The following is an 8155-nucleotide window of genomic DNA, read 5'->3' on the forward strand; positions in this document are numbered from 1 at the left end:
AAGATTTTTTTTCTCTCATTTTTAGATTTCTTGCTTCATCATTTGTCATTATATCATTCCTCAATGTTACATGCTCGCTTTTTTAATGTGTTTCTGGCTTGTAGGCGGGAAATCAAAAGCAAGGGGAGAAATCACTTGTTTCACTCCGGTAGCGAGTCTTTAAGAAAATTGGGATCGGGAAATTCGGGATCAGTACCATTACCATTATGGCACCGAGCTCATCCCTACCTAACATCTTCTTTTATTCATTTTTGGACATTTTTTACACACTATAGTATATATGATTGTATTTTAGACTTTAATTTGGATATTTACTTCTACTTTTAGTTAATGTTGTTTTGTGTTTGTTCACATTTGTTTCTTCAATTGTTTTAATTAGTGTTGTTTCGTATTTGGCACAATGACAAACCAAAAGTCCATAACACTATAAATCGAGCTCCCGTTGCCTACCCGTCATAACGTGCGGACACTTTTACTAGTAATTATTAAACAGAGAAAACAAATTCAATCCTTAGCCATTGCATCATGGCCCATTTTTAAACAGTTATCTAACTATACTATTAAACCAATAGACTTTAAGTCAACTTGACCTATTTCTATTGGTGGTTTCCTAAACTTTCAATCTATATCTACCACTTCTCTAATTTTCATGTGAATAAAATAAATCAAAATTAAATTAAAATAATCTACAATCAATTCTCTTTAATGAGTAATAATTATAATTATTAAGTATGAATTTCTATTATTTATATTATTTCTATTATTGTGTATTCATTACTCAATATAAGAAAATTTAACCTAAAAACCCAAATCAGTTATCTCCTCTTTCATGTCTCCATGCTCTTCCACCGATCTCAACATTCAATTCATTTATCCGACCAATTAACCATCCACCATCGATGAAACTGTGCACCAGCAGAACGTTTAATTTACAGCATATCGGCCTACCCATGATTGTGTTCACAATCCATCAACGTTACGACCGGTCACTTAAATCATCAGGTTTTATTTTTTGTATTTTGATTCAACTGAAACTATATTCTTTTTTCTTTATTTCATACACAAATCTAGGCTTCCCATCAGGTTTAATTTATTTTACTATAATTGGTTTTAATTTTAGATTTATGAAATTTGACCAATTGACTAATTAAAAATTTAACCATTTAAGTATAAATCTAGATCCGTAATGAATTTTAGATATCAATTTTGATTATTTTGTATTTATAATATAATTTAAACAAGTATTTTAAATTTTGAAATCCCCTAATTAAAATCTTCTAATTTTCGTCCATAATTTAAGTTAATTCAAAACCCCTAATTTTATGTTTTTAATTAATTATATTTATACCTTCCTACTTTATTCAACTCTCCAAATTTTCAATCATTTACTACTTATGTATAAATACTATGACTTTGACACAAGAATTCTTACACTATTACATAATATTTAGCAAAAATGAATTTGTTTGTTTGTAAGGTTTATATTTTTTGTCGTCTTATATAATTCATTTTTTTAGTTTTTTGGTTAAAAGTGTTATTTTTCCGAAATTAATAATTTGTTGATTTTTAAATTGTCACCACTAGGAAGATGAAGCCGACAAACATCATAATGTTGAACCAATTGGATATGCTAAACAATGAATGTGTCCTCAAGATGAGTATTTTGAAACGATGGCGTCTCAAGGACAATTCAAAGCCCAGAAAAGATTGGTCGATAGAAATAATTTTGCAAGACGAAATGGTATTGTTACACATTCATTAATTTTACTATATTATTCATACAATTTTGTACTAATGTTAATAATAATGTATCATGGTAACATAATTCAAGCTTATGTAAGGAAGTCTCGCATCCCCAAGCATGATGTGTGGCATGGTGAGAATAGGTCGTTGATTGTTATATTGATGTTCCATTTACGCACGCGAATATAACTTTGACTAGACGGGAACTTGGGTATAAGCCGACGGCGGATTTGGAGACCGGGTTGAAGAAGTTTGTTAAGTGGTATCTTTGGTATTATGGTCATGATCAAGGGAAAAATAAATCTGTACATTCATAGTTTTGATTTTTGTTTTAGTTTAAGGAATTTTTTTTTATTTTATGAAAGAAGTAAAAGATCTCATGAATATAATTCTTTGCTTGAAATGAGGATGACTCAAAACAATATTCTTACTTTGTTTTTCTAATTTACATTTGTAAGTTGTGAACACAAGTTCCCTTTGATTACTATTATACATTTAATTTTATTGTGTTTTTATATATTTTTTATACGGATGATCAACATGATTTAGGTTGTCTTAATATATGTCATATCTATAGAGTCATAGTTTTGATTTGTTTTTTAAGTGTACTTTATTTTAAATTTGATTATAATTTTCTGTTCATCTGCTTGTAACGTTTGTGATATGTTGTTGATTTTAATTTGAGTTTAAATTTGATTTAAAAAAATAGAGTGTTTGATTTAACTTTGCTTTCATAATTAGTAATAATGACTTTAGTACAGTTTTTGATTATTTTCATATAAAATAATCCCTAAATATAAAGATAGTTAGAAGTAATTAATCGTTTGTTCTACTAAATTACAATATCGCGATATAATAATTAGTCAATATACTATGCAAATTAATTCATTCCATATCTTGATCAAGTCAACAACTTTTTGAATACTCATCAATAGTTTTTAGAAAATTCAGTATATATGTCAGGAAATAAAAAAAACTTTATTTTAGGAATTGTCTAAAATAAAGTTTTTTTATTTTCGTAGCTTCAATTTAAAAAAGAAATTATCTAATAAGAAATGTCAAACTTCTGGTTATCTTTAATAGAAAATTGTTAAAATATGTACTTTCTATAAATAAGGAAATTTGACTATAATTGAATGGTCAATGTTATTTTAATGAAAACTTAATTTTCGGCTATATTAAAATTCTCAACTTCTTCTTAATATGTCAATTAAAAAAAATGACTTCAAATATTAAACTTACCTATAAGTCTTCTATGTAGAATTTTTAACTTAGTCAAATCATTCTCATACTGAAATTTGTTTTTAGCCATCCCTTTTCACTATTGTTTTAATTTGTTGCTACATTTTCTCTTTATTTGTTGTTAATTGTAATATGGGTTAGTGATAATGAAGTTGAAATGATTCTTCCAACTGTCTCGTATGCTCTCACCAAAACACACAAGCATTTGGTATATTGCGGATATGTATGCATACTTTTTATGATTACTGGTTTTTTTAAAGGTTTATGTGATTCATCTTCGTTTTGTCTTTGTATTATTATTATTATTATTAATCAGGTTTCAACACGCGGAGGATTTGTTATACTGAGCATGACATACTTGAATGTCACACTGGTAATGTTTTCTCTGTTAGCATTATGAACTTGTGATAAGATACAACTGTTAAAGAGTTATATGTAGATGCTTACATATACGTAATTTTGAAATAGTGCAATTTATATTATTTCATAAAATGATTTTATCCATCTTTATTTTTGCATTTGTTGGATGAATTGCATATGATGTTTAAGATTTAGTTGGCTTACCCACTGAAGATGTAGAAATAACATGCTTTTAACTAATATTTTTCCATGATTACAATCTTCTTCAAATGAATATTCATTGCTTTATTTAATAATATATTCTAAAAAGATATACACATTAAAATATATTATTTTAATAATTATATTATTTTCCAAGCATGATGGTTCTCATTGTATGATATGCACACCATTTGTTTCACTTTTATTTATGGGTGTCAAGGTTACTCTTAGCTGTTTGCACATGGAATTTTTTTTATTTGTTGTTAGTTTTAAATGATATAACTTGTTTTTATTTGATTATATTCACAAGATGGCAATGGTCAACTGCGAATTGCTTATAATGTAAGTGTTATCGTTTTTGTTGCGTTACATTAATTGTTATTACGTTCACTTAATTTTGTGATTTAAGTTATGTTCAAAAAGTCAAACTAATATCAAAGCTAACTTATCATTAATATATACATATATGCAATGATATGCATGTATATATTTACGTACTAATTGCATAAGCTACAAAAATATGATGTCAAAAGTCTACCTCTGGTAAGAATTTTCTAATGAAAATTTTAAAAGCATGGTGATCGTTGTTGCACGACATATGTATATAAATATTAATTGGTGACTGTTAACCGAACATGTATTAACCCGGTCAAAATCGATCATTTCCCCTTCAAAAACAGGTTTCAACCCTACTCGGTTGGGGAAAAACGGGTTTGACTTTTTTTTACTTAACCGAACTGGGTTTCGACCTGACTTGCTTTGGTCCCAGAATTCGACTTAAGCACCAAAATGAACCAAATAGGTTCAATGTCACATACAGCTTATACTGAATCTTGGTAACTGTCCGATTAATACTTTTTTTATGTTTGCATACACAAGTCTTTTTTTACTCTAATATTGTCTTTGGTTATTAAAGCACCAGTTGAATGACCTAACCCAGAACGAAGCTAAGTTGGGAGCATGAGGTAAAATACTATTTGAACGTGTTTAAAGCACCACTTGAATGATCACTATGAATTTGTTGGTTAGAGTTGACTAGAAATATATTTTTAAACAACATTGACTTTTTTTTTTATCATTCTCATAGTATACTTTTGGCCACTCTTGTCTTTTTAGAATTACTAATAGAACCCATATTGGTCAAATGCTTCTTATATGGCACACATTCCCTATTGAAATTCAATGATGTCATTGCCTTAATGGAGGTTGTCAAAGATCATGGGTTGTTATTTCAGGATATTGAAAAGGGTAAAATGATCAATCAGTTTGTTTGGACTTTTGGTGGACTTTTGGTGAGCTTTTAAAAAACAGAAGTAATTTAATAGCTTATGAGTTATATATTTTCAAGTTTTAAATTATGTTTATAAACATTGTACTATGTAGTATATGAATTCTATATTTTGTAAGTTTATGTTCTTTAAGTATTTTCTTTCCATATGAATACGAATTGTAATTAAATATTATCTTGTCGTTAATTAAACATATTAAAATATATTTAAGTTTCGTCTTATGAAGGTTACAGTGATTACGGTTCTAACGCATCAAATGAAATGCGAAACGGAGGCTGGAACATAAAGTTATGCGCGAAACAGTTTTTCGGAGTAAAAGTTTTAGACTTATACGAGCCATAAGTTTTATACTTATGCGGCGTATAAGTTGTAAACTTATACGGCGTATAAGTACTTATACGCTGGAAAAATTATATGTGTTTGTTGGACGATTTTTATTTTTCCATCCGTGGCGTCCACGGATCAATAACCTAGTATATGCGTAAACAAATCAAATATATTTAAAATGTTCCATTTATATATTGAGGTTCATTGGTCACTTCTATACCTTACCATCACATTCATATCCAGAGTCCAGAATGTCCGATGAAACATTACCCGCCGGGGATAACCAACCCATTGTAGTACTTAATGCCGACGGTTCATACACTCGCCTCATATCCTTCCCATCCTCCCTTCCCGCACCAGATCAAGATTCCGACACTCCTGTCCTCACCAAAGATGTAGTCATCAACGATATCAACAAAACCGGGGTTCGAATTCATATCCCGAAGCAAACCTTTGAGCCGTGGTTGTGAGCGTGGACTACCGGAACGCACCAGAGCACCGCCTCCCAGCTGCCTATGTCGACGGGGTAGAGGCTTTGGATTGGCTCAAGTCAACCCAAGATCCATGGCTGACGAAGTTTGCTGACTTGTCTAATTGTTACCTAATGGGAAGTAGTGCTGGTGCAAACCTGGTGTACCATGTTGGACTGCATGTATCCCAACACCTTACTGAGATTAAGCCCATGATAATCAAAGGTTTGATACTTCACAATCTATTCATTGGAGGCGTGGAAAGGACGGAATCAGAGATCACATTGGCAGCCACCGGGATTCTCTTGACCCTGTCCTTAAGTGATGCGATGTGGGATTTGGCTCTCCCTATCGGTGCAAGTCGTGACCATGAGTATTGCACCTTAATGATGGGTAATCTGGACGATATGGGTCGGATCAAAAACGTTGGTTGGCGGGTGATGATGGTCATTCGTGATGGGGATTTCATGATGGATCGTCAGATAAAGTTTGCAAAAGCTTTAGAGTTGAAAGGAGTAGAGTGCACATGTTTCTATAGTGATGGTGATCACGGTGTTGAATCTGTTGACAAAGCTAAAGCCAGAGAGTTGTATGAGGAGATATCACGTTTCATGTCTTTGGTTAATGGCACCAAATGAATTGCAATACCTGATAAACTGTAATATTTGTCATTTTCGGTTTAATTTGTATTTTTATTTCTTTCAAAAACCTCATCCGTTTTGATCTTTCGGATTCGTCATTATTAATAAAATGTTGGATTTTATGTTTGTTTATGTTTTACATATGTCGGGTCAAGAAAACATTCTTTTCGGTACGTTAAAACACCTCTTTAGAGTGAAATTTGAGAGTTGTTTGAGTGTAATTTAAGATTTGTTTGAGTAAAAATTGGAAATATTGTTTGTATTATATAGAAAATAATTAAATTAATTTTTTTTAAGTATATGTTAGAGAGCCGTTGAGAGGGGGGCCACCTCCACAGCCTTACCGCGCCCATCGTTGGAACGGACCTAGCATCGGTGTCCCACCACCAAGGGCGTCCCTTACTGGTGTTCCGCGCCAACGGCTAGAGGTGCACAAATCGGGTTTTTTAAATACCCGGGTTTGGGTATAGAACCGGGTTCGGGTATGACCGGGTACGGGTATGATCGGGTATTGGTAGTAATCGGGTCGGGTTCGGGTAGAGTATTGTCTCTAAAAACCATACCTATGCATCGGGTTCGGGTGGGGTATAACACCGGGTATTCTAAAACTGGGTATTTAAATACCCTATTATCGGGTATTGAAAAAACCCTATTTACGGGTTTTTTTCTGGTATTTTTTGGTATAGATTGGATTTTTTAAAAGTTTACACTTTTTAGGGGTATTATTCGGGTATTTTTAAGGTATTTTTCGGGTATACATCGGGTATTTGAAATACCCGGTTTCGGGTATTGGAAAACCCCGGTTTCGGGTTCGGGTATTACCGGGTACAAATCGGGTTTTCAGGTATTACCGGGTACATCGGGTTCGGTTCGGGTTCGGGTTTTAGTGCTAAAATGCATACCCTATCCGTACCCTACGGATAGGGTCGGGTACGGGTTCGGGTATAAAAAACCCGGGTATTAGAAAAACCGGTTCCGGGTATTTATTTCGGGTCCGGTTCCGGGTTCAGGTTTTTTTTGCACCTCTACCAACGGCGCCCTGCCATCCTCTCCAACGACGCCCATAACATCTAAGTCTCATGGTACTACTAACATTTTGCAACGTGCCTTATTTGTTTTTATAATATTAGGAAGAAAATACTTTAGGATCATTTGCCGTTTTCATTAAAGGGGAAAAAACAAAAGCAGATGGTTAATGATTAGAGAAATGAGTTATCTATTTATCACGTTTATGCTTAAATGGAAACGGCAATACTTTAGGATCATTTGCCGTTTTTATTATAGGAAAAAACAAAAGCAGTTAGTTTATTAACAGAGAAATGAGTTATTTATTTATCACGTGATCTCATAAGAAATAAGCTGGTTTATGATAAATAAATGGAAACGACAATACTTTAGCATCATTTGCCCTTTTTTCTTTTAAAAGGGAAAAAAACAAGAGTTGTTGTGCTTATAATTAAATAAATGAGTTATTTATCTCTCACGTGATTTTTTTCAGAAAGAAGCTTCAAAATTTTCTCTGGCAAAAAGGTCAAGAAAAATATAATGTAAAGTACTTTTACATGGATTATATGTAACGAAGCATATTCTAAATCTAAAAAATGGGTTTAATTATGGGAAAATTCCCTAAATGACTCAAATGAATAGAGAGAAAAAAAATATATCCAAAAAGTCCCAACTTTTCTAATATGACCCAAGTAATTTGCACTGGGGCGATGCATTAGAAATATAACCGACGAGATTCAAGAACCATTTAAAAACTGACACGTTGCGACATTCTGACAAATCCGACCATATTTTTGAAAATCTTGGGGGTATCGTCCAAATCTGTTTTTTAAATCTTTATGTAAAAAGCAGTCTATCAATGCGGTTTTTTTATGTT

General features: G+C 32.1%; 1 pseudogene; it reads left to right on the forward strand.

Moving 5' to 3' along the window:
• Positions 1-5406: 5406 nt before the first annotated feature.
• Positions 5407-6283, forward strand: LOC143592906 (carboxylesterase 1 pseudogene; annotated as a pseudogene).
• The last annotated feature ends 1872 nt before the right edge of the window (positions 6284-8155 follow it).

This window comes from Bidens hawaiensis, unplaced genomic scaffold (genome assembly GCF_021521415.1).
Source record: "Bidens hawaiensis isolate Kalapana, Puna unplaced genomic scaffold, B.hawaiensis_p1.1 tig00041364_1, whole genome shotgun sequence".
NCBI lineage: Eukaryota > Viridiplantae > Streptophyta > Magnoliopsida > Asterales > Asteraceae > Bidens > Bidens hawaiensis.